We start from the raw sequence: 26,729 nt of genomic DNA on the forward strand, positions 1-26,729 counted from the left end.
AAGAAGCGACATTCCGCGGCTTTATTTCTATTGTAACAGCGAGATACGGAGCGTGCCCCTGCAGGTTCGTCTCGGTGTCGCGATAGCACTATAAGGCACAACGAAGACAAAAATATAACGATAAAAAGTGGAGCAGTGATGTTCAATACCCAGGGGACAGATGGCTCTTGCAAGCATGCGATGCAACGAGAGAGAAAGAGAGAGAGAGAAAAAAAATGAAGGGTTGTCCAAATACAGCGTCAGAAAATATTCAGGGCGTCAAGAATATCGTGGCCATCGCCACGATTTGGCGTGAACAAACAGCCAGGGCATTTCCCGTGCAGCCGGACTGTCATGGCCCTTCGTTGCCCCGAGCGTAACGACGATGCGCTGAGTTTCGTCGATAGGTGCAGACACACACACACACTCGCACACAAAGCCCGACACCCGGAACCCGGTCCAAGAAGCCCTGTGTCCACACGCCGAACGGCGCCCAAACACCGGGACCCCTCCGTTTCGTCCTCGGCGCGCAACAAACCAGCCCAGGCGGGCTCAAGAGTGAGAGAGAAAAGAGAGGCACGTGGAGGGGAGAGAAAAGCCAACTAGAGGCACAACGAGAGAGGGTGGTTCTTGTTCAAGTCTGCTGCACACTATTTCGCAATCACGAGGGCCATATTCGCCGAATCCGGGAAGCCTTGTCCTCTGCTGTTGACCGAGAGGAGCGGTAAGCGTAGAACTCGCTGGAGGGCTGGCGAAGATTCAGCGACGCAGGGTGCACCCCCCCAATGTAGCACACACCGGGGTTAGAGCTCTTGTCGGGGAGAGAGGGAATGACGGGGCTGCATTTGTCCGCGTCGACAGGAAAGTGTGTGGACAGGCGGTGGCACGCGCACACGCACTGGAAGCGCACGTTGCTCGAGCGAGAGGCCGGGCAGCTAGAATACATCTGTTCCACTTCGAAATTCGGCGGCAAATACGAGAACTGTATCGAGTGGTCGATAGCACGGAGCCACCCGGGTGGGAAAGTTCACTCGGTGTTTGTATATTTAAAGGGGCATCAAACTTGTAAAGAAAGCAAGTGCGCGGGCGAGCCGGTGGAAGTTATTCGTGTCGTAAAACCGACCGAGACTGGGATAGAAATGTTTGAAAGACTTCAAAAGTAAAAAAAAAAAAAAAAAAACACTCGAGACGACGATTATTTTTTTGAGACGCTCCACGTCCCGTGTCTTTAAATTTGTGCAATGTTCAATGTTTGATTTTTATAGTTGAGCACGAAATAGCTACTACAAGCGCGAAGCTGTTGTTTTTGAACATCATGCACGGCAGCTATGTTCACACCACGAGGCTCGCTCCCATAGCTTTTGGCTTCGCTCGAACTTTGAGAAAACAGAGTATAATAATAATACCGGGAAGGACAAACCAAGCCCTAATAACTGCAGTGTACTCCGTACCTCACACACGGAGGAAACAATCGGCCAAGACACCGCGTGTGTGTCACGTTTACCTACGCAAAATATGAGCGACAACCTTCGATCTGGCCTTTTGCTGCGACCACAGTCCCTACAGTCCCCATCGTCTCTCCATTTGTGAAATATGTCATAGGCCGGAACCTAAACTTCGAGCTGCAGCCCTATACTTTGTCTCATCCTACGATAGACTAAAAGCCAAAGCCACGGGCCGCCAGGTCCAATCACGTTCCACGCTATATACTATGACACGCTTAACATTGGTTAGGGGTGGACGAATAATGCTCGAATCCAAAAGCGCCGCATCATTTCTATAGCTACGACGCTGCAAAGAGCCTATATGGTGTGGCTTTTTTTGCGATGTAAAATTGTTGAGTCACTCAGTGCTCTTCGATTCGAAGGATTGTCCACCCGTCCCCCATCAGTGATTCGAGACGCGGGCACCGATACTATTATCGAAGCGAAACACCGCACAATTTCTAGGTGGATCGTGATTGGATATAGCGGTCCGTAGCTTTGGCCTTTAGTCCATCGTAGGGTGAGACGAAGTATAGTTCGGACCGGAGCGTCTTTAAAAACTGGAAAGTGCGCCAAATCAGCACGGAGGGCTGTTTGCGCTGCTAAATTGCTCGCGATTGTACAATTATCGAGAATGCTGTACGAAATTAAAGGTAACAAAATGAGCATTTGAAAGCCAATTGAGTAAGAAATACAAACATGGTGGAGTAGACAAACCGCATACTAATTAGATCGACGATAAAAATAGCCGTCTAAAAAAGGTTAAAAAAATAAAGAAAAGAAGACGCGGGAGGGCTGTAAAATTATAAGGTATGTTGCCACAGAAACTTGACACTTAATGAGTGAACCGTTCTGAAACTGAGCCTCGTGTGTGCGAGTACTATTTTGTTTGCTAATCGCAAATGTCTGGTGAGGTATGTTTGCTAATTGCAAGCATACCTCGCAGCCATTTCTAAGGCAGGGGCCAAAGCGGTCTCACGCTACAATAAAACGGGTCACAGCGAAAGTACAGCGTGAAGCTCCAAACCAGTGTTGCGGAATGGGCACCCCCATTCCATTCCAATTCCATTCCGGGGAATTAGAGTTTTCGATAATTCAATTCCTTTCAACTCCTAGGAATGGAGACACTGAGCCCATTCCCACTCCTGGAATGGCTGAATCGTTCCATTCCATTCCTTTAATTCCTAAACGTATAAATTGGCACTTGACAGCTACATTTTGTTGCCGGCATTAGCAGCATAATGCTTACATTATCAAATGCAGAGACAATTGCAAAAAAAAACAAAAAAAAACGGTATTCCTCGAAAAAGCACTGAATTTTACTAAGCGGACCGCTGGTAGCAGAAAGTGCAAACATCGGGAAAGCCCCTTGTACTGCACTTGTACTGCAAACATCGAGAAAGCACCTTGATATGTCGATGCTTGTTTAAGACATCGGTCTTGCGACTACGTGGCTCGCAACAAACAGCAAAACTTAAATCCACTCATTTTCTTTTCTTTTTTTTTAGCTTTTTTGCATTTGACTTTTAAGCCATACGCGGCCAGGCGTGTTTGTTTGATAAGACCATAAAAATATCCAGTTCGTGCGTGGCGCAGGATTAAGCTATATTACTGTATTCTTCAAATACAGCAACACCGCTAGTACACTGCTGGAAGCGACTCCATGCACAGCGGCAAGAACACGTCCTCTGACAAAATGCAACCTCTGCGGCGCAGCACGAGTGACCGTATAGACCATGTCACGAAACCTGTTTTAAAACGCATAAGTTCACGCTTGCTTTACGAATCTCGATATTTCTTATAATATTCAGTTCAATTTTTGGCTGGTTCGCCTGCCCTTTTCCACCCCTCGCATACTCATTCTCCTGTTTCCTCTTCAGATGGCGAATAAAGTTCGATGATATACGCCGACTCCACCGTGTATAGTTTCGTTGCACAACTTTCAGCGTGCAGCTTGTTTATTTTCTTCGCGACTAATGTAGAAAAATGTCTTCTACGATGCCTGACTCGACCTGTATTTATCTTGTCTTCTCGTCCGAATTGTGATGTTCCTCTTCGCGCTGATCAACTGGCGGGTTCAGGCAGCAGACGGTACCAACCGATTCATTCTTCTACCTCGATGTCGGTTGTTCGCGTTGTGGCGACGGGTCGGGAAGTCAGCGTTGACAAAGCTCTTCACATCAAGATACAATTAACGGGGTAATACCGCACCGTTCGAATTGACTTCCCCGTGTTCCCTCAACAACACCGTCCAACTGACTTCTCACCGCCTCAAATAGGGTCCAGGACAAGAAGCACGAATGCAGACCGGACAGCCGAGACGCGCGGAAGCCGAAACCTCAGTGGCAGCTAGCACCCAGCTCTCCTTCTCAGTTGCCCTCACAGCAACGGTCGCGCCCCGTCTGGCGCAGGACGATCTTTCTGTAGGTCTAGTCAGTTCGGTCACACCAAGAGCGGTGACGATAGTCTACTTCACCTTACGATGGACTTCAACAGACAGCGCGAGAGTCTTCGAAACCAATCCAGTGCTTTCTGAGTATCGCGTGACCCTGCAGTCCCGCTCACGGTGCTGGATTGCCTAGGGTGACTCGTAGCGCCCGCAGCGGTCCATCGCAAGGTGAAATGAAGTATGCAGACACTAAAGTCAAAGGAAATGAGCGGGAATCCGCTAGCTTGCTTGTAACCCCAACCCACTAAAACATATAACACAGAAAACAAGCATCGGAACAAAGACCAAGTAATAGGCGGACTTACACTACAAATGCAGTATAAAAAAACAAGCCTCGGAGCAAAGCGCAAGAGGAGAAGAGGGAAGTGAATTTCGCTTTGGTTTTAATGCCGAAGCAATCCCACATTTTGCACTTCAAAGGAGTGCGCACGAATGAACGTGGAAGGCAGCAGGGTTGGCTGCCTGCTAAACAACGCGCCTCGAACTATAAGAAAACAATACCTGATCATCTTTCGACGGCGCCCGAGTCAACGATCGAGTTATCAGAGCTCTGCGAGTTATGAGTCGCTTCCGCTCCCAGATCTCAGTCTGTGCGCGCGCGTGCATTCTACAAACCGTCGCGACAACAACAAAAAAAGCATGACAAGAAGGACGATGAGGAGTTGTGCATGGCGGTTTCTTTCTTTGCCGCTCCCTTTTCTTTTGCTTGGTGCTTGGTTGCTTGTTTCGCTCTCGTGTAACGCCATCGAAGCCCGACGCCTGCGCGTCCGTGAAAGGCGCCACTTTACCCCCCCTTCCCCCTTTGCTCTTTGCTTTGACGCTTGTTTTTTGTATTGCATTTTTTTTTTTTTTTTGGCGTATAAGTCTGTTGGGGCTCCACGCGGGCTAGCAGTTTCCCGCTCATTTTATTTCTGAGCAACTGACTCGCTGACTGGCTCGGCTTAGCTAACCGTAAACACACAAAAAAAAAATGAAGAACCGTGCCCATTTCATTGCCATTCCATTCCAAGCAAACGGCACCTAATTCCATTCCCATTCCATTGCCCTCAACGTTGCCGGCATTCCATTCCCATTCCATCCCGGGGTCGTGAAAATACGGAATGATTCCGGAATGATTCCAACTCCGGAGTGGCAACTCCGCAACACTGCTCCAAACACGCTCCTCTTTTGTCGCACAGGCCTCTTTCGCCGTCTGCTCTCCCAAAGTTAAATTAAGCGCGGTGGCCGTCAGAACACGCCAGCGATCACGTAACAACAAGGAAGACGACATTAAAATACGTCCTGCCAAAAGGCACTCATATCGAAGTAAAACAACAACAAAAAAAAACCGCGAGAATCGATTTGGAAAAAGAACATACACATTCCTGAATCTATAGCTCATAAAAAAAAAAAAAAAAAAGCCGAGGCGCATTTTTTTGAAGCCGGATAACGCAACCAGCGACATCGAGCAAGTATCAGCTAAGAAAACGAGCGCGGCATAAAACTCGGACCAAGCTCAAGGCGCAGTGCAGAGACTCTAGCGCCACGAAGCGGTGGACACAAGAGGGAGGGTCGCAGCTGGCACAGCTGGTGCCGGCGTTGCCATGACGACCCGCGCTTAGCCAGCGCTAACTCATACACAACCTCCGAATCCCAAAGTCTTAAAACCTAATTGGCAAAGCTTGTTCGGCGCTGCTCATCCCCCCCCCCTCCCCCTTTTTCCTCCCTCTTCCCCCTCTTCCCGATCCAGTAAGTGGGTTCGTTTGTTTCAAGGGAAATTAGGGGAGATTAATTCAAAAAAGCGCCCTCCGCTCAAGATTTCGCTAAAAACGGCGGATTAGTGAGGGCGGCGTCTCCGCGCTATGCTAATACGGAGGAGGGTTCCCATAGCCTACCGAGGTCATGGCCCGGCCCCAATATGGCCCGGGTGGATGGTGGCCCAAGAACCGCCAGGTTTCCGTCGTTCTCCTCAGTGTCGTTGAAAGAAATTGGAGTTGGACCCGCGTGGGGCGAGCCATACTGAAACGCCCATCAGCGGTTGCTCACCCGTAACGAGTCGCTTTGAGCACTTTGCCATTGCGGCAGACTTTGATTGCGAGGTTTCGAATTAAGGTGAACGCTCAACCGAATGTATCTGCGACCATCTGAGGAAAGCACTATACCAATCCGAGCCATTTTGCGCCTCCGGACCCATCATTTTGTAATCAAATTAACCGGTGTATTTCGAAACTTTTTACTGATGAGGCTAAGCCCCGCCGGCACGCGTTAAAATGTACGACGAGAAATTCGAAAGTCGAAATAAAGCGTTATCCGTTCGAGGGCAGCAGTGCAGTGTGCCGTAACCCACGTAATAGAAATTCCGCGTGTGTGAGTCGATACGCGCCGTAAAAAGAAGGACAACCAAAGAGAAAGTTTGATGTGAGTTTCGGAATGTAGGAGACCGCTTCCGTACTTTGTAATCTAGTCTAAAAGCTTTTGTTCTATAGGCATCGGGGGGGGGGGGGGGGGGGGGGGGGGGCGTTCGCATGTTGCAACAAAGTCGACATTACACGTGAGGTTACTAGAAGGACCTAAACAATTTCAATTTACGAGACGCATTGCGAAACAAAGTAGCATTTTGCGGCCTTGCGCTATCAGCCACCACTTGGGTCTCGTTCGGCGCCGGCTTGGGGTTGGGCAAGGAGGGTGGGAAGGGGGGATGCATTACTTTTCTTTCCGATATGCGGGGCCGACTAACTCAGTTAACTTTCGCTCGCATACTAACACAAACCGAGTTACCCGACTTATCAGGCAGGCAGTGGGAAGGGGGGGAGAAGACAAACGGGGATAGCGAAATTCGCAACGCCACCTGTTCTCAAAGTTCGTACTACTTCCGTCGATAAAAACAATGTTTGTATTCCTTTGCGCGCATGAACATTATTCTCACGAGGGTAAAATTCATCGACGAAAATGGGCAGGATTTCCAATAAGGTCGTTGTTCTGGTTCGAATATAGCGTTCGTGAAAAATAAAATCTCAATCGCTGCAGAAAAAAAATACATCAGCTATTTTGTTTAGCTAAACCTGCGCACAAAGTTTGACGAAACGCGTTTTCATGATAGAAGCCAGCTGGCAGGTGTCGCAAGAACAAATACCATACATAATGTTTTTGAAGCTTCTAAATGAAGCGCGAATTGGAATGTAAAGGCCTGTTAACACATGTAGCGGAGCGCTACAAGCGTAGCGCTGAACTCGCGCTAAGCGCGTGCTGACGGGAGCGTTCACCAGCTTTGTGTCGCACCGTCAATACTGTTGCTCATGGCAGGCAGTAGTAGCAGACGACACGTGAGAAGCGCTACATTAGCGCTTCGCTGCATGTGTGAACCGGCCTTTATAGTTACTAGCCTCAAGCAACGTACACATATCAAGTGGACGTACCAAAATCTGGATCAACGAAACATTCGGTCGTCACCGAAGCGCCGAGGTGTTCGTTCGCTAACCGGAGCGTAAAATAACAAACGCATAATCCAGTCGGTCCCAACTAGTGAAAGTAGAGTTGCACCGAGACGCGGTCCTTCGAAAATTTTGCGATACAAAAACCTTTTGAGGGCGGTTTATATTGTTATCGCCATCACTGATTGACCCCGTGCCTCGCTTAGATGCAGAGACTGCTCATGCCAGAACAGAAACAGAAGCCGACATCGCTGCAAGCACACACAGCTGCGTAAAGGCGTGTATATCTCAGCATTAGCATAAGCTTCAGTCGTACGAAGGGAAGGCCTAAAGAAATGACTCGCTTTTATGTCGCGTACCGTAAATTTTAATCGCTCGGCACACTCAAATAAAAACTTACGTACGGGGAAAAGAAAAAACAAAAGGAGGGGGGGGGGGGGGGGCATGCTTTGTTTCGCCGTGTCGCCTTCGAGCGTGCATTTGCTAACAGTGGTTACTATAATATCACGTGCGTGAGCGGGCGCACCCTCATAGAACCGCGCGAGCTCCACGCAGACTTGGGGGGGAAAACAAAAGAAGAGAACCACTCAATTTTGAACAAACCGCACAAAAAAAAGCAAAAAAAAAGCAAAAAAAAAAAAAAGAAAGGCTTGGAACAAAGCAGCAGCAGCAGCAGCAGCGGTGGCGGCGGCAACAACAGCGTCTGCGGGGAGTCAGAATGACGAAGGAACGACGACGCTACGACGAAAGTGGAAAGAGCGCAAGACTGGCTTCGAACAAAGGAATTTCTGCCTCAATATTTTCGTCCTTTGAAAACAATGCCCCTGCTCCGGAGGAAGGAAGGAAGCCCAAAGGGACAAAAACAAAGCGGAAAAGAAAGCAGCAACGGGGGCTGCGCAGGCAGCTGCAGTGCGTTGCGCGGCGCAAAAGACGGAAGAAAAAAGCGCCGAGCGAGAGAGGGCGCGGGCGTCACGGACGCGCTCACGGCATCGGCAGCGAAAAGCGACTTTTAAAGCCAGCCAAGATTAATGGAGCAACTGCGACACCACGTCAAAGGAGGCTCATTAATTTGGCTGCAATTTGCCTTCCCCGAACACAATTTAATCACAGCGCCGAGACTTCTGCGGCACCATGCAGGGCCGCCTGCCGGGAGCGTTGCACTGTGTCAGCAGCGGGTGCCTCTGTTCGCGAACGTTTTTTTTTTTTTCCCCAGTCGGAATCGCGGGGCCCATTGCCCGCACTGCTGCCGAGCTGGCGAGGTTCTGCGCTCGCGCCGTATTGGGAGTCGTAACCTCCGCTGCCGGCCGGCGTGTCCGCTTTGCCGGCGTAGGATCCGAGATTTAATGAGGTCACCCGACGAGCAACGATGGGGAGCGGGCACACAATGAGAACGGCAGTGGCGGCGAAATTTTCGCCGATCGTTATTGGACAGCCGCCTCTGTCCCGACGGCTGTTCGCACATCCGCGATGCTTTCGGACCGTTGAATGGTGGCCGAGAAAGAAAGGTGCAAACAGGATAACGATCATTAATTGTGACTCAGTTGGTTATGGCGTTTCATGCACAGATGGAAAGCATCGTTCCGAAGATCGACAAAGCACACACACACAGACACGCACGCACGCACGCACGCACGCACGCACGCACAGAAAAAAAAACGCGCGTTAGAGTAATTTTGGTGTTACGATGACTCTGTTCGAAATAGAAACATCGACCGAAACTCGGTGATTATATTTTTAACACTTCTATTTTTTTTTTCTTGTAGTTCTATAATTTATGCTTATAATGCTGGCAGCAGTATAGGGATTTTTTTCTGAAGAAAAGACAGCCCATTTTTGTTAGCGATGGATCATCCCACATTAGATAGGCATGTTTGAGGTGAAACTTGGGAAATGCGCAAGGAATCGTTGCGATGGTCAAAACGTGCGAACGTACGTTGGATTACTTTAAACCAAACATGAATTAATATACATCTGCGGATATATTTAATTTAATTGCAAATCTACGGAAAGGAAACTATGGGGCCACATGCCGCTACCACGCTCACTCGTCCTCTTTCGTGTCCAGTGCTGCTTGCCCGGAAGAAATCCCATGTAACCAAGTGGGATCGCACCAGTCTGTCGAACGGCGATGGCGTCAGCAGTGAGCGCTCGGGCTCTGGAACGTCTATCAGCCGAACCTATACAAAGACTGCTCGAAGATGAACGGGCTTGGTGCCATACTGCACTCAAACGGACCACAAAAGGATACTTAAAAAAGTAAAAATAGGCACATAGTCCTTTGCTTACAAAAAATAGCCACAGCAATTCGTTGGATGAACTACAACGAAAACGACTTCCAGCGCTTCTAATTCCCCGCGACCATTGCGATTGACGGAAAAATCGCTTCAAACGATAAAAGAGAAGCATTTTCAATTACAAAACAAAGAAAAATAAAACATGCCACCTATTTACACTATAGACACCGTTCACCCAAAATGCCATTCTCAGTATCTTAATGCACATAAAATTTATGGGACTGCGCTGTGTTCTAAGTTGTCACTAGCCCGGTGGCCCAGGTGTCGCTGAATGAAAACGTTTGTAGAGTTGCCGAATGGTGCGAGAGGTGGCAAATGATTATCGATTATACTCCAAAACATCGGCCCACTCGATAACAGATAGAAGCCCTCACGATAACACATAGCTTTACATATCACCTGTGAGATAAATGCATTCAATCCGTGAATCAGGTAAATGATTTGGTCCTTGCCCTTAATTCTAAGTTGACAGCTGAGACTCTATCTTAGACAATATAAACTCTAAAGCTTTTAAAAGGTTGGGTTTTTTTAAAGAGGAAGTTAAGAGCTTTCAACACATAAAAGTTTCATTCGCCCAGTTCTATAATATGCGTCAATCGTGTTGGACCCGTACCTCAAAAAAGATATTTAGAAAAGTGAGAATATCAACAAGCCTACTTTTTTTTTTTCACGTTTTAGGCGTTTTTTTTTTTTTTTTTTTTTTTAATATAGTGTTTAGCGTGAAACGTAAATGTGCCCTCGAGGCTAGGCGGAAGTGAAGTTTCTTCTAAAAAATCGTCAATAATGAATCCGGCTTAGACAAAGACCTGTACGTTTTGCCACCTCCCCAGCGCTCAGCAAGACTGAACAATTCGAAAAATGTCAGACCGGTTGCTGAAAAAAAATAACACCTTTAAATACTCAATTCTTGTGCGGACGATCAAAGAACGGAATTTACTCTCCCCTCCGACAGAATTTACTCTCCTCCGACGGAATTTACGCCCTGAGCGTTGACTGTTCTGAATCAACCGTTCAAAACTTTATGTAATCCTCTCCTGCTTGGATGGTGCAAAACCATCCGCAATATTTATTTAAAAATATATATATATATATATATTCCATTCTGACCTCGTCATTTTCTTGTAGCCTTCCGGTGAATCTTCCACGTTCTGTGCAGATAAGTATGTCTGCCTCAAGAGTTTGCGTGCAGTGTTTTAGAGGCACGGAATCGTGGGCGTGGCATCTCTAACTTTTTTTCCGCGAGTGCTCGGACAAACAGACATATATCTACAATACTGGGCATTTTTCTCGTTTGTGGTAGACGGATCTAATAGAGGGACACCGATCCAAGTGATGGCGCTAGCTTCCGTTCTGTTTGTGTGGTGTGCCCAGTATGGCCAATGACCCGTCGTATTTCGCGTGAGAGGACATGAAACGTGGTGAACGCTTAATACTTTTCCTGAACATAAAAGTTCCAATGTCATCAAAGTATTTTGCGTATCGTTTATCGAACTCTACGATAAACGGCTTGGATGCAGCTCATCGTGACCTCGATGACGATTAACGAGACAGCTGGAAGCCTGCGTCGTATATTGCTCCGTCGCGCGTTTCCTTGCGCGTCTCGGTGCGCTGAAACGCACGACGGAGCAATACGCAACGTGGCTTCTAATTGACTCGTAATTTGACTTTCCGACGCATTTCTTTGGCTGGAGTCCATCGGTTGGTGAGACCAAAGAGAACGAGGCCTCTGATACTATGCCGCTCATAGATGGCCAGATGGAATGAGGAACGCCACGGAATGGACCGTGCGACGGGAGTTCTGCGCCCCATCTATGGTGAAAATGGGGGAGCTTGGCCGGCTTGCTAAGGATAAAGTTTATTTCGGAATAAAAAATGAAAGCCGTTTACAACTCCTTGTAACGCCGAATTGGAGCGCAGCTCTTGAGGAGGAGGAGGGAAGGGTACTGAGGGGAGGGTACTGAGGGGAACGGTACTGAGGGGAACGGTACTGAGGGGTCATGTGACCTGGGGGGTCACGTGACCTTACGGTTACGCCGACGGCGACGCCGACGCCGCTCAAGCCGGAAATGGGCGCCTAAGAGCTGCGCTCTAATATAGGTTCAAATTGTCACCAGCCCTAAAACGCTTGTATGCGGGACCACACTTCTGCCCGTGCATTTAGGCCTGATGGCTTAAATCCATTCAAGCTGATGGCAATAAACCGATCTCATCAGTCAAATTGGTTACGCCAGCGCTGCCGCAATGCATTTTTGCACGTGCTACAACCTCGTTCCCAGGTTCCTTGGACAGAAGCCTACGCATGTTTTGCACACGTGCGGGTAGCTCGCACATGCGATGAACTCCCCACCAAATTTGGTTCGCACCCCGGCCTTTTTGGTGCCATTTGTACGCGGAAAAGGTGAAGTCTGTGGATTATATAAATTATGGTTGTCTATTACGCGAAACAATCTTTGGTGGAAGTACGCAATATTAAAGAAACGATATATCACTTGTTGCGGGAAAATTTATGCGATTAAAAACAACAAAACGCCCATGTAAGTCTGAACGGCGAGGCACACGCGAGCCCTTCTTAAAAAGCAAGCATTGAAACTAAACGGCGATAGTTTTATATCTCGCTTACAGCAAAGGCCGCGATCGGAACCGGGGAATGAATTTTCAGACAGCCAGAATAGTGTCTGAAATCAGCTCTCGGGTGTCGCCTCCGGTGTTTGAACTCGGGTTGACATATCAATTCCAGGGATTTTCGTCGGCACTACACTCTAAAAAAAAAAGGTGTCAAGGGAGAGTAAGTGCCCTAACTTACTCTCCTTTAACTCTATCTGCATGGAAGTTACTCTTTCCCGACCGCTTCTTTCGATGATACTCTAACTTAACCCTCCCTCGACCTCGAGAGTAACTGTAACGAGAGTTAGTTTCTCCTCGCGATATCACGGGCTGTCGATAGATGGCGCCGCTATGGGTTCGGCGCAAGTTCGACGCTGTTCGGCGCAGGTATTTTTTTCGTTTTCTCGGGGAAACCTTTTTTTTTTCCTATCCGCTTTTCTTTTTTTCTTTTTTTTTCTTCTTCTTTTTTCTCTTTTTTTTTTTTGGGGGGGGGGAGATGGGCAAGGATGTTTTAATAAATGAGTTGGTACAGCCTGCCTTGACGGGTTTATATTTCAGTATTTATTAACTTAATTATTACCTGCGCCAGGAAGATCATTGGAGCGGTGGACACTCCTTTATCCAAGCAATAGGCAATTAATGCTTTTGCTACACAGATATATTAAACAATAAACATATAGATCAGTGTGTAAACGGGTGTATGAGCGGATGCTGACGCGCGTGTGCGATTATGTTTCGTTACATAAGTGCCTAGGGTTGTTATGTAGCCCAGGGATGTTTTTGGGGCATTGTTATATTTTTGGGGGGTCGTTTCAAGTTACTGCTGAGCCCGACCTCACTGATCGTAGGAACAGGTATATGTATAAAAAAAGTATTTTTTCCACATTCGCATTAAAAGCAAGCAAAGAGGAAAACCTCCCTCCGCGACAGAAGAGGTCGGCTTCGCGCGGTCTATTGCATACGCCACGTGACGACCATTTCATAAAGCGTCGCCCTAAACACGGCGTTCGTTTCGAAGCCATGTATAGGTTCAAAAAACCTATACATGGCGGCAAGCCAGGTTTATGGTACGTGACACTAGGGGCTCCCTTATTTTCACCGCCGTGGAGAAAATAAACGACGGAGCCAGAGCGTTTGGAAAAGTTGTTAGCGATGATTTCCAAACTTGTTATGCGGTCTTTGTTTTGAGTCATTAGATAAACTTGGCTTGACTACTACCTTTTTTTTTCAATATTTACATTTTACTTTCCGAAGCGCGGGAGTCGATTAGTCTTCTGCTCTGTTCAAGAAAAGCTCTGGGGGGTTAAACCTTTAACTCTGCACAGTTGGCTACATCCTTTAACTGTTTTAACCTCGCTCTCCGAAGCTCCCTTGACAGGATGGTTTTCGATATAAGGGAACATTCAAGATCGCTGCTCTTTTCCGCTGTTCATCAAACAGTTCCTAATGTACAGCGGAAGCACCGTGTAGCATTCCGGATATCGATATTTGTGGTACGGATCTCACTGGCTTTAAATATATATACATTAGTGTGTATTACAGAAGTCTTATTTCGCTGTCCAACAGAGCCACATTTAAACTGCCATTGACGGGTTCACCTTACGTTCAGTTGGTTCTACACAGCAAGCGATAGCTCAATTATTTTGGGAAGAACGTAGACTGCTCTATGTCGCCCTACGATATGTTAAAAAGTATGCTAAGCTTCTTAGGTTCGATGCCCCCGAGGTACGAAACACGGGCGACAGAAGCTCAGTTAAAATGAATGAGCGAAAATGTCTGTTCTGTAAGTAGTGGTAGCTTCCTCCATCTAGCATGGCCTTTGAAAAAGCCTGTGTCTAGAGTGCCGTGGTACTCTTGCCAAGCGTTCAAGTGTCCACGTCCGATGGCACTCTAAGCACGCATTGGAGTGCCGTCCGAATGCCCTAAATGGGTTGTACAGAAGACGTGGGTCAGCGCGTCCCGAGAAGCAGAGCCTGCCGCATCCGTGAGCTAAAGAAATCCGATTCACAAAAAATTTTTCACCATCGAAGTGCTTCGGAAGTAAGGGAAGTGTCGCAAGCGGAAATTTAGAGGACCCAGAGGAAATTAGAGAGTAAATAAATTTAGAGGAATTTAGAGGACCCAGAGGAAATTAGAGAGTAAATAAATTTAGAGGAAGTTTAGAAGATAAATAAATCTGTATTTTAGAGACAGCCAAATTTACTTATAAGCTTGGTCTTGGTACCAATCCTGCCAGCTGAAAGTCATGATGTGGAAAGATTGTGAACTTTAATTTGGTCTCCTGTGTTTGTTAGTTACCGAATCGACAACAAACCAGCACCGACCAACCAGCTCTTTTACGACGCAAATATTTTCACGAAAAAACTTTAGAAAAAACTTCGGAAAAACAAATAAATAAACACAAAAAAGATAGTGTGGAATGGGCATGCTGCGGACACTAAAGCTCGTTAATATTTTTTTCTTATTTTTTTTGTTTTGTTTTTTTGTTTGTATGGAGCATTAGTGCAAGCTGGGTGCAAGGTGCGCAAGGAACGAGCGAGGCGCCCGTTGAGTCCGGATTCCCTGGATTACCGCCTTCGGACGCACACGCTGTCCTCAGTGGCCACACAAAGCCTTTAGTCATGGATCGGGGACTTTATCCCCCGTAAGCTGACAGCGCGGTGGAAACTGCGTGCTTGTTAGACCGTTTGACTGTCAGTCTCGCACCACGTGATCACCCCTTCTCCGCATACACACGCGAGGCGAGCGAAATCAAGCGATAGGAGTCAGGCCACTGAATGGTTGGCTAACGCTTAGCTTCACCGCATTGTCAACTTAGAGATGAACGAAATAAGAGCTCACCTCTACAATCAATTTCCGGCCTGTTATCGCCTGACATCACTTTCTGCGCGCGAAACCTCCAACCTTGAAAGCAACAAGATCGTTTTGCCCACGAGCAAGCTTCCCGGAACTTCAGAACGGATGCCTTGCGAACGATGGGGCCTAGGAAGAGTAGCGCTGCCATAATTTTTTTTTTTATTCTGTTTTTGATTTTACGAATGGTTTAGGAATATATGACCGAATACCGTTTTGGCATCTCCACAGAGCTAAGATTTAGTGACACTATGAATGTGTCATTGATAGTAGGTATTCCATGCGCAATTATGCATAAATATATAGGACAACGATAATTTATTTGTTATGTTTGTGAACACGGAAAATACATAAATGAATGAATTAATATATTTATAAAATTATCTGTTTCACATTTTTTCTCAAGAAGGTCTTTCTCGCGCGCTTCATGGGTAACAACACAATCATTTAAGTACTGACGTGTGCACTTATATGGCAGATTTTTTTTTTTTTTTATACAGAAGAACGTTACGTTAATTTACCTTAATTACTTTTCTCGATTAAATTTTCCCTATAATAAGGGACGTGCTTAAATGCATATGTGCTTCTGTGCAACCCTGCTGTCATTGCTGCCAAAAAAAAAAGCAAACATCTTTTTGATAGGACAGGTCAGGAGTGCTTTTATATTATAAATTTGAAATAAACAGCCGTGCCAAAATCACCGGTGCATTTCCAATGAGAGGGGCCGCCATCCCGTGCTCGCCTGGCGTATAAATGATCAGTGACTCGTCATTCGTAATCTATAGATAGTATTTCGGATGAAAACATTATTTCAAAGCAAATGAGGGCGAAATTACAGTTGATGTGCCATAGTGAATCGTTAATTAAACAAGAGTCCCACCTACACCAAATCTATGACGTCGCGCTTAGGCGATGGTACAGCCTGTTGAACGGAGCATGGCCGAACGCTTCACACTTCGGAAAATGGGTACATGCAGCGCGTCGTACGCGGAGCTCTTGTGTGCAAACGCGTGCTTGTTTACACGCAATGAGTTGGTGTACACTCGATTCAAAGGTCAAACTGTTCGTGAGAGATTATTCGGCGTGAACTCGGTCCGCCTTTCAAGATTTGCGACACTGGTTCACGCTGTACATGAGACACGAGTAGCTAGTGCAGCACGACCGCTAACCTGAGGTCGTTAACGTGCATCACGCGCTATACTTAGTTTCACCTCCGAATGAACCGCAGATGCTGTTTCAGTGCTTGTGCACCCGCGAGCGCTCGTGTGCCCGCCGAGGCGTCATCCAAAACAATTAGCTCGCGCTTTTAGCACGTGTGACCAACAATGGTCCATGCTGAGTTGAGACGAAGTATTCCTGGTGTTCATAGCGCGTTCTGTAGAATGAGCTTGCGCTCCTCGTGCTCCTAGCTCCAACCAGTCAGCGACACGCGTGGGCTAGCGCGAAATCCTCCCTTTGAAACAGAAATTTCTAGCGCAAGCGGTCATTCCGCGAAAACACCTCTGAAGGCTGCACTTTCGTGCCGGTAGCCTTTGCTGTTTAAGGACAAGCCTCGGGCACGTGCAGCATTCGCGCGGAAATATATTTTGGTGTTGTAGTAGTATTTTGAAGTGCAGGAGAAAAGCTTGAAGCCACCCGCATCTATTTCACGAGCAGAGTGCTCGCGAAAGTAGCGTAAGCACTATTAACGTAAGCTACCACTTTTAGAAACAGATTGTAATTGTTTGAATAATCTTCTATTTATTCTTTTTTCCCATAAAATTGATTCGTGATTGGAGTGATCTCCGAGAATACCGGTCACCAGTGATACCTGTATAGTGCCATACATTTGAGTGCTGTGCTCCTGATGCATCGTGTTCCTTTTTATTATTCCTGTTCTTTTTTTTTTTTGTTTTTTTTTTGCAATTTGACAATTGGACTTTTATGTAGTCGGACGCTGTGTTTCTCTATCGGTGACAATTTGATAGTTTATGTACGAAATTAATCCCTAAATAATCTCTGCACACTGTAGGCAATTTTATAAATAAATAGAACAAATAAATATCCCTGGGAAGGGTGCGCTAATAACTGAATGAATAATTTTCGATTAGTCTTTCAAAGGTTGGTATTTTACGGCAGTTAATCATTCAAATATTAAGCTGAGATCTGTTTTTGTAGTGAAGGCAAGTGGAACCGTTCGCGGGTTTTAGAGGTTCGAAGAGCTATCGCTGTAAAATGGTAAACACTCTCCAATGTACTTTTTTTTTTTTTTCGGACATGTTGGTTTGAATATATTTACTGTGGCGGATGCTTTCAACGCGTGAGCTCTTGTTTAGTGGGGGCATTCCTTCAGTAGTGCACCCGCTCGATCTCTCTTGCCTCGGTATTACGAATATCAAATGATTATTAACCCCTCCAACTAGCAATCCGGAAAATGGGTTTTATCGACGTGTCTCATTCGCTATGGCAATCGGTTTGTTGGATGATGCTTCATCGATAAAATCGTCTCGTCGGCACTGCGCTGTCCCATCGACGGTTTCATCAAAACGAGCGCTGTGTCGTTTCACAACGTAGCTTGCTTTGCGATAGCATTTATGGGCGAGCCCTGCGCACTTTAAGCGTCCGTAACGGTCCGCCGGTCGGTCGTCTGTAACCATACAACAGATTGGAGCCACCACGTGACCACAGTGGAAATAGCGCTCCATATAAAAGTCACAAGGTCACGTGACTATAATCCATGAGGGCGATGTAAACATCGTCACTGGTGAATCCATGAATCCCGAACAAGAGCTCTGCCGGACAAAAGCTTTTCGATGACCCGCGCGAAACCTCAGCACTTTTTTTCCAGAGACTCGGATAAAAGTACATCATTTTATGACAACACGTGAGCAAAGGATTAATGAAGAATTTCTTTTATTTCATTGCCGATCTTGATATGAGAACCGTATGTTTGTTTCTGGGGACCGAAAGCTACGTTCAGAAATGTCTCGATATGGGCTCATCGGGGCCGCCAAATGGGGCTGCCGATGTCCGCGTCAATGCCTCGCCATGCATGGGACCTTTCGCTCCAGATTATTAAGTTGACTCTATGACCCCGAGAGAAAAGCTTCGTACCCTAACTACGGGTTTATGGACTTCATTTCGTGTCCAGTGAAGAACCCCGTTGCGATTGACGGGACAAGAACATATTCTGAAACGTGGTTATACAAGGACGGCTCTATGACTTTACGGCACAACTGCTGCCACAATAACACGCCGAATGCCTCCAACATGGCACCACCAAGGCACTGATAGCAGACGATAACGTTGTTTTTGATTTAGAGTTTAGCCGGAAATAACGTCAGCTGCAAAACGCAAAAAAAAAAAAAAAAGCGAGCACAAAGAAGCACGAGTGCACACTCGGAGCGCTACTGGCTACTGAATTTTATTTGGAAAACACGAACATATGTACACACATTATTATACCTCACCCCAAATGAATCTGAATTTCTTATTTGCTGAAACGAGCGACGACGCACTGATGCAACCGTCATCCTTCTTTACACTGATTTTGAATGAAAAGGTTTACTCCGACTTAACATAACAAATTAATAACAAAAGGTACAGACGTTTCGCCACCTATGCAGGTGGCATCTTCAGTATACACTGACAGACGTTTCGCCACCTATGCAGGTGGCATCTTCAGTATACACTGACACGTGTCAGTGTATGCTGAAGATGCCACCTGCATAGGTGGCGAAACGTCTGTACCTTTTGTTATTAATCTTTTATGTTAAGTCGGAGTAAACCTTTTCAATCATGAATTCACCCGGCTTTTGGAACATTTTTGCACTGATTTTGAATGCCTCGAAAATTCTCCCCTCTGTTTTCGGTACCTACTTGCCCAAAATAGATATTTTATCTAGCAAAAAAAAAAAAATCATACGAACGCTTATCAGAGTGGACTGCCAAGTTGCACAAGGGAGACCGCTTTACAGAAAGTTCATGCCCTGTGTACGATCTGGTGGAGCACGAAAGCACCCGATGTCAAAAGCCCGTGTCAAATGCCTCACGACTGACACCCCACCCTTTAGCCCCGCCTTTAAAAAGCTAGCTTGATCAGAAGCCCATGACGCGAATCCCCAGATCATATGGCCGGGTTCTCACCGTGATGGCGAAGCATTCTGCTTTTAATTAAGAGACAGCAAGTGTGCACGCGAGCGTGTGTAACGTAATCATGCCGTCATTTGTAGACCTTCAACATATTAGGTTAAGTCATGGAACAATGATGCTACACCTGTACGATCGCCCACATGTGGTTGGTATTTTAGTCTACAGATCTGGTGCAATCCACTTGCCTGCGTGCATTTTTTTTTTTTTTTTTATGCGCATGTTTTGTTGTTTTGTTTATGTTGAGGCATAACTTAGTTAGCCTCGCTGGTGCTCCGAGGCAACGGGAAGTGGCTGACGATTTTCTTAAAAATCATATTGCCTCTTTTTTTTTTTTCGTTGGGAGACATTTGATTTATTATTCTCGTTTTAATCTTGACATTAGGGTTCAAGCTGAGTTCGGAGCGTCGTGTCTGCCAGACTCTTTTTGTCTTCTTGCTCTTGAGCTGTCATGTTTAAGCAATCTCTATCACATTGGTTTTTTGGATACCGGGCAAGCAAATACCAACAGAGACAAACGACAGAATTCGAGCGCCCTTCCCCCCCACGGGGGGGGGAGGCGCACGCACCGACGGCCTCGAAACGGAATGCTTACAAGGTCGCTCGGCCTGGTGCAAGAACTCGTTCTTTCCCTGGGAAAGGGCGAGAGAGGGTGATGAGAGAACAGTGCCCCTCCCGTTTTCCCCACACTGCCCCCCACACCCATCACCAATCTCTTCTAATCTCTTCTTTGTAAGCGAAGAGGACTCGTCCTTGAAGGAGGACTCCCTTCATTTTTAAGCTGACAGTGTCGAGCGAGCTAAGCGCCCACCGGACCAGTTATCACCTGCATCGCTCTCTGCGCCTGGTTACAAGAGGGAGCGTGATCACGTGGTTAAAGACAGACGTGCGATTAGTTCACCGGGCACCCCTTAGCTTCCTCTACACTTTCAGCTTAGGAGTGACGGAGCCCAGCAAGCAAATCACACACACTAAAAAAAAAAAAAAAAGAGAAAAAGAAAAAAAAAAAAAAGAAGAAGAGAAGAAAGCGTTCAGAGGCGCGCGCGCCAAAACGCCGTCGAGGCGAGATCTCTTTGCTTTGGGGCATTTCGCCATCGGAGCGGCGGAGGGAGGCCCACCCGAAAGCCGGCGCACTCAGCTCGCGGACGAAGACGTCTGTCACGTGATGTTTACTGGCCGGCGGGCCGCACCGTCGGCACCCCTGCCTAAGCACGCCGACGGCAGCTCTTCCATGACTTCGTTGCCGCGACCACTTGTCACCATTCAACCGCACTTAAAAGGTAAGTAGCTCATTTTCGCATGCGCCTTGAGAGATAATCGAAGTGCAGAAGGAATGAAAGATGCGTAACTTAACGCGATAGCGCGTGTTGTGTCAGAAAACGCGCTCCACCTTGTTGCTTCCGCTTTCCCCACTCAGTCGCACGAGGTCAACGCTTCCTCGCATCAGACTCGACTCGATTGACGTGTGCAGGACAAGGGCTCATTGCCATGGGAGTTTGGTTTGCTCTGGATTCTTTCGAACACTTCCTGTTCGTACCTTTTCGCTTTCCGGCGCCGTAAGAAGAACAGAAGAGGTCAAAAACACTGAACCGCGCTCGTTGAATAATTATAATGGGCGCTCCCGCGTGCTGAAATTTAAGAGAGCATGTCATCTTTTCTTTTGTCTAAATATATATATATATATATATAAAGTTCTTGTCTTAGGCAGTGTTGTGTTCGTTTCACATCGCGCATCCCCGCTCCGCGAATGCGGCCACCAGACGGTCATGTTATATGTCGAAAAATTGCCTTTCTGGAGCGTTCCGGAGGCTGGCGGCAGCGTGCTGAAGTTACGTGTTTTACTCGTTCGTCAGTATTCGCCGAAAAAGTTATTTAAAACCCTGTGTAAGCCGTGCGACTTCCCGTTGAGAACACGTCAAAAGATTTCGGAAGCGCAGTGCCGTAGGAAAAAGGCGCAACTCGTCGAAATCAATTTTACCGCGGCGTGATCAAAGCTTCCTTGGCACGCCGAAGCGCTGCGTCTCTCTGCCTTCGCGCGCTTGGATACCGATCAAGAATCGGTGCCGCGGCAAAGTTTTGAAGGTGTGTCGCGCGTGGATGTTTTTGTATCATAAATCGGGCACGGAGTTCTGGGTCGTCCAGCTGTTCCGGCAAGTTGATTTGAATAAAGGGGAAAACAGTATGGACGGTTGCTCTTACGCACTATTAACCATGGCTATTAACCATGTTCCATATCTGCTCTAATGGATCACATGGCAGCGCAAATAGAGCAACGCTGTGGAGCAAGTTTGGTTTTCGAAGGCAAAACTACAAGACAGCGAGAATTAAAATTTGTGAAGCGCGACCCACGCGGTCGTGTGCAGTCCCTTGGCCAATCACAATTAGGTGAGTCGCGCTGAAACGTCAAGTGCAATAAAGTAGGTTTATAATGATTCAGCACTAATCAGTGATGAGGAGCTATTGTGCACAATATTCTGTAAACCGTCTAACGACGAAAAAAAAGACGTACTGAGTGCGACTCAGTTTGTGCGAACAAGTGATCGCTGGTTTTTCCAGTTTTTCTCTTTGAAACCAAGGGATGTCATCCAAGTTGTTATTGCTACGGAAAGAGCTCATATAATGTAAGCAAAAACATTTCGTGCTCGCTAATACTAATTGGAAGTAAAATGTGCCGATGTCGTGTTCGCGCTAACAGTATCATGATGTGTACTTTCCCCTCCTCGTTCGTTGCCACTGGCCACTGGATCAAGCTCTTTCTGGACCGCGAGTGCTGGACGTTACAAATACAGGGTGTCACAAAAGAAAATTTACACTGTCTTTTTTACTGCAAAACTAAACTAGGCATCGCCGAACGCTCATTCTCCGCCCAAAGGCAGAGCTTGAGGTCACAACCAGATGCCAAAGTTTCAGCCTGATTTGATAACTTAATCAAAAGTTATAAGTGATTTTCTGAAAATTTCAATGGGAAAATGGAGCCCATTTTTGCCCGTTTTCGGTTTCTGGTGCCATAGAGCCCCATGTGTTTGAAAACTCTGTCGGCAACCATTTTCCCAATGAAATTTTCAGAAAATCACTTATAACTTTTGATTAATTTATCGGATCGGGCTGAAACTTTGGCATCTGGTTGTGACCTCTAGCTCTACCTTTAGGCGGAGAATGAGCGTTCGACGATGCCTAGTTCATTTTTGCAGTAAAAAAGACCGTGTAAATTTTCTTTTGTGACACCCTGTACAGTCGTCGGGGTAAAGTAAAACGCTGCCCCAGAAGCACATATATGGCTTCACGCACATTGTACTTGCAAAACACATTTACACGTTGATTCTTTATTGTCATCCGAGCACGCGAAGGCACAGAGACGCAGTGCTTTTGTGGGCCAGGGAAGCTTTGATCACGCGACTAGACCGGTGAAACCTGCTTTCGACAAGTTGTGCCTTTTTCCTGTGGCACTCTGCTGCCGTAAAAATTTCCACGTTTTCTCAATGGCAAGTTTCACGGCTTACACAGGGTTTTAAAAAACTTGTTTGGCAAATGACGACAAACAAGTAGAAAACATGTCTTCAGCTCGCTGCCGCCAGCCTCCGCCACGTTCCAAAAACAATTTTTCAATGTGCAAGATGGTTGTTCGGTGGCCGCACTCGCGCTGCAGCGAGCAAGCGGGGATGCGTGATCCGGAAATTGTCATAGGACCGGTGGTTCGTTCATTTCGCGGTAGGCCTAGCGGGCGAACGACGACCGTGCTCGCATAACGTACCGCAGGATGGCGCCACCGACATCATTAGATGCTGGCTGGAAGCAGACGATGACGTGCCACCTGCTTTGGCCCCTATGATTTATTAAATACTTTCAGCGAATATGATGTGTTACCGCTCAATAATAAATAGGACTGAGGTACACAAACCACTTCTGCCCCACGGTGAGCTGAGCGAGCACTCTGCCATAGACGGAAACAATTTTGTTCTTTTATGAAATTAAGGAACCCCAAGTTACTCGCTTATATTTCCCTACGTAAAAGCAACTATTAAAATATGTGCTCGAGCGAAAAGTAGCCACTTTCCGAGAAAAGTGTTCAACTTTTACTTTCCCTTTATAGTTGCTTCCCTTTGGCTGGAACAATTATTGATGCCTTGCATGGGAGGAAGTGAGGTGTCAATCATTGTTTCAGTGGCCCCAATTACTTGAGGAACACTCGTATGATTCTTCCTCGCTATATTTGCATTTTAAAGAGATGCTGAACCGAAATCTGGATTCCACAAAACACGGCGGCAAAAGCGTGCAACGGGATGCTACAAACACCAAAACATCGCCCATATAGCGATATCTCGACCATATTTTTTAAAAAAAGGAGGCGCATGTGACAGATATGTTGACGTCTTGTTTCTTTGAGAAGAGTCGAGAAGGAGAGGGAATGGTCTTGCGTCTTCCTCGCCTCGTCGCCTTGTTGGGGCGAAGCGAAGTGAGGAGAAAACCAGATACGTTGACTCCACGGGCGTCCACTCGAAATATCTCCTTACGAGTAGTGTTGTAGGGATTGTAGCGTCCCATCTACAGCTCCTGCATCGTTTTCTGAAATCCAAATTTCGGTTCACCATCCCTTTAAGGAAAAGTGCATGTTGTGACGTGTAGTTTATTCGCTCTGTTAAAATAGTTTTATTGCCCTGCAGTTGTCGAAGACTGAACTGATTTAGTAAATGGATCGAGATTTAAAGGCATTTTGCGTTTTTACTTTCTATCCCCTTCTATTACAACACTTCCAACAACAATCGTTTTGCTGCTAATATTTGTCTGTATTATAATCACAGTTAAAATAGTTTTTATGGCACTTTGAGGAACTGCGGGGTTTTCTATAGTACTTGCATCGCTTTTTACAAGGTGATGAACGAGAATCACTTGCTCCAAAAGCTGAAATCGGAGGGGTGGGGGACATGCTACCACAGCCATGATGGAGCACTCACACATATTTTTGTTGCAGTCTATACTTCTGAGCATCGCCAGCAATGACGGGCCCATGTGCTGGACAGACCATGGGACGCCACTGAACCGATCATTCTCGAGCCAACCACGGGAAAACAGCGGCTCCCAGAACCCGTCCTGGTGGATTTCAAGTTAGGAGCCTGCCAACATTGGTCGTCAGCTGCAATGCCTCTACAAAAGCCGCTATCCCATGCCAGTCATTCGGGGCACACTACCACAGCCGTGATGGAGCACTCGAACATCTTTTTGCTGCAGGTTGGTTATTTGAAAACTTCAGCTTGCTGTCATTTTAGCAACTAATGTCTGCTAGTGGTATTGTGGCCCAGTGATTGCCAAATTTAACACAGCTCTCTCTAAGTTTTCTGACTATTAGGTTGTAAATTTTTTTTTTGATTGTACAGTTAATGACAACTAGTTACTTTCCAAACAAAAGCTGCTAGAATTTATTCTTGCCTTTGTTCTATGTGTTCGTATTTGGTTAGACAGTACTAAACCCCGGTACAAGGAAGATTTTGAAAACTAGGGCAACAGAAAGAAAAGACTATTTCAGGTAGCCAAAAACTCGAATTTTGAGGCAGCCTGGACCAAATATAACTCTTGGGCCAAACTCTGTATCGAACGTATGCATTTCTTCGAAGACAAATTTTAGAACTGACCTGCCTTTAATATTAAAGAATAACGAAAAAACGTTTTGGAAACTTATTTTCCCATATCAGTCATTCCGTTCAATACTCTTGATGAACAATGATGGCAGTGTTATTTCGGACGCTGAATGTCCTACGGTTTTTAACAATTGCTTTTAGTCTACTTTTACTGATGGAGATAGTTCCTTCTTACCTTTTGTACCAGATGTCGATTTTAGGTATATGGACCCTATTTCTATTACACCGTCTGAAATTGCGATATTAATCATAACCTCAAAATTTTCAGCTCGGCTGGTGTCGACTCAGTTAATACGAAAATTCTAAGAAAATACCAAGGGTGTATGTAACCAGTGAAATATTGGCACAAAAAATAGGTGACTAGGCGAAGTAAAAGTGAACGTTTAATGGGGCAAACTTTGCCCAAATTAAAGGGAAATAACAGCACGTCGGAGGTGTCGAGTGTCTTCAATACAACAGGGTCTAGCACAAGCTATAGCTGATTGCATAAGACCACGCGGGGCTTCTTTTATAGCACTCTCCTTTCTAGAACATTCTGTTCTAGAATTAACCACGGCCTTCTCAAATTTTCTAGAAGCATCGTCTTAGGAGTAAATAAAAACATCTGCCGTCCCAGGATTCAAACCCGGGACCTCTGCATGACAGTCGGGCGCGGTGCCCACTGGGCTACCCCTAAGCACGCAGTAATATGCAGTCTACTTTTCCAGCATTCGTCCACTGGTTGCGTCCCATTTGAGTGGAAGGTTGGGAAGGTCGTTCCAATCTACAAAAGTGGCGACCGTCACTCTGTGGGAAACTACCGTCTTATATCATTAACCAGCGTTGTATGCAAGTTGTTAGAACTCTAAATATTTTCTCATGTAGTATCGCATCTGGAATCTACTAACAACTTTTTCTACCGAAATCAGTACAGGTTTCGTAAAAGATAATCATGCTAGAGGCAGTTGCTGGAGTTCACCCATGATATTCATGTTAATATGAACACTAACTCCCAAATATGATGCCATATTTTTTTATTACTCTAAGGCTTTTGATCATGTATCTCTCTGTCATTTAATATCAAAACTTTCCTCACTGAATCTTGATTCTCTCACTTTATCATGGATTCAAAGGAAGGACTACCCAGGATAAGTGCTGACTAACAACTGATTTTTCACTGGAATGTGTAGCTGGCACTATATTCGCTCAGGCATAGGGCGCACCATGGATTTTGCACTTCTTTCTTCTTCATTGCACACTCCACATGCTAACCAAGATCCAGAAAATGAATCTCACCGTTCGTTGGAGTCAGTGAACGTTGGCTCACTCAAGATGGTCTGTTTTATTATGTAATAGGTTTCCTTCATTTCTCTACACACTCGGTTTTGGTGTTTAAATAATACAATGGTGTTGGAGAACTGCGGTTTGCACCCGCAATCTCGACAGTGCACCGCTAAATGCTAGTATGCGGTCCCTTGCAATGAGCTTTGGTGTTCTCAGAGTCCGATGTTCAGGCATCGCCCGGTCACCTAGGTATCCTGGTCGCCAGATAAAAATCAGAAACATTAAAAGATATATTTTTGTAATTATTAGAGCTTTAAATATTCTGAAAGGTTTTCTGTATGTCCAGTAACCTATGGTGCTGTCATGTAATGAATATTCTAACTTGCCTAATTTCTGTGTCCTGGCCCTTTCAAGCAATTTCATTTGAGTTTACAGCTTTCTCAAATCACACTGGCACCTGCAGTGCACTTGCGTGTAACTTATAGTTTGCAGGTATCGGGTGGTTTAGTTTGTCATTGCATTCTGTTCAGAACCTAAGCACATTCCACATTTTTTGTTTTTCTTTGTTTTCAAGGTTCTATAGTTGTTCATATAGACTTGATTGCTGTGCAAGTTACAAACATTGCCTTCCA

General features: G+C 46.1%; 1 protein-coding gene across 2 annotated transcripts in view; it reads right to left on the minus strand.

Moving 5' to 3' along the window:
- Positions 1–26,729, minus strand: part of LOC8040654 (hemicentin-2) — a 381,503-nt gene that overhangs the window by 124,731 nt on the left and 230,043 nt on the right. The window lies entirely within an intron of this gene.

Source organism: Ixodes scapularis, unplaced genomic scaffold, assembly GCF_016920785.2.
Source record: "Ixodes scapularis isolate PalLabHiFi unplaced genomic scaffold, ASM1692078v2 PGA_scaffold9__187_contigs__length_104089568, whole genome shotgun sequence".
Classification (NCBI taxonomy): domain Eukaryota; kingdom Metazoa; phylum Arthropoda; class Arachnida; order Ixodida; family Ixodidae; genus Ixodes; species Ixodes scapularis.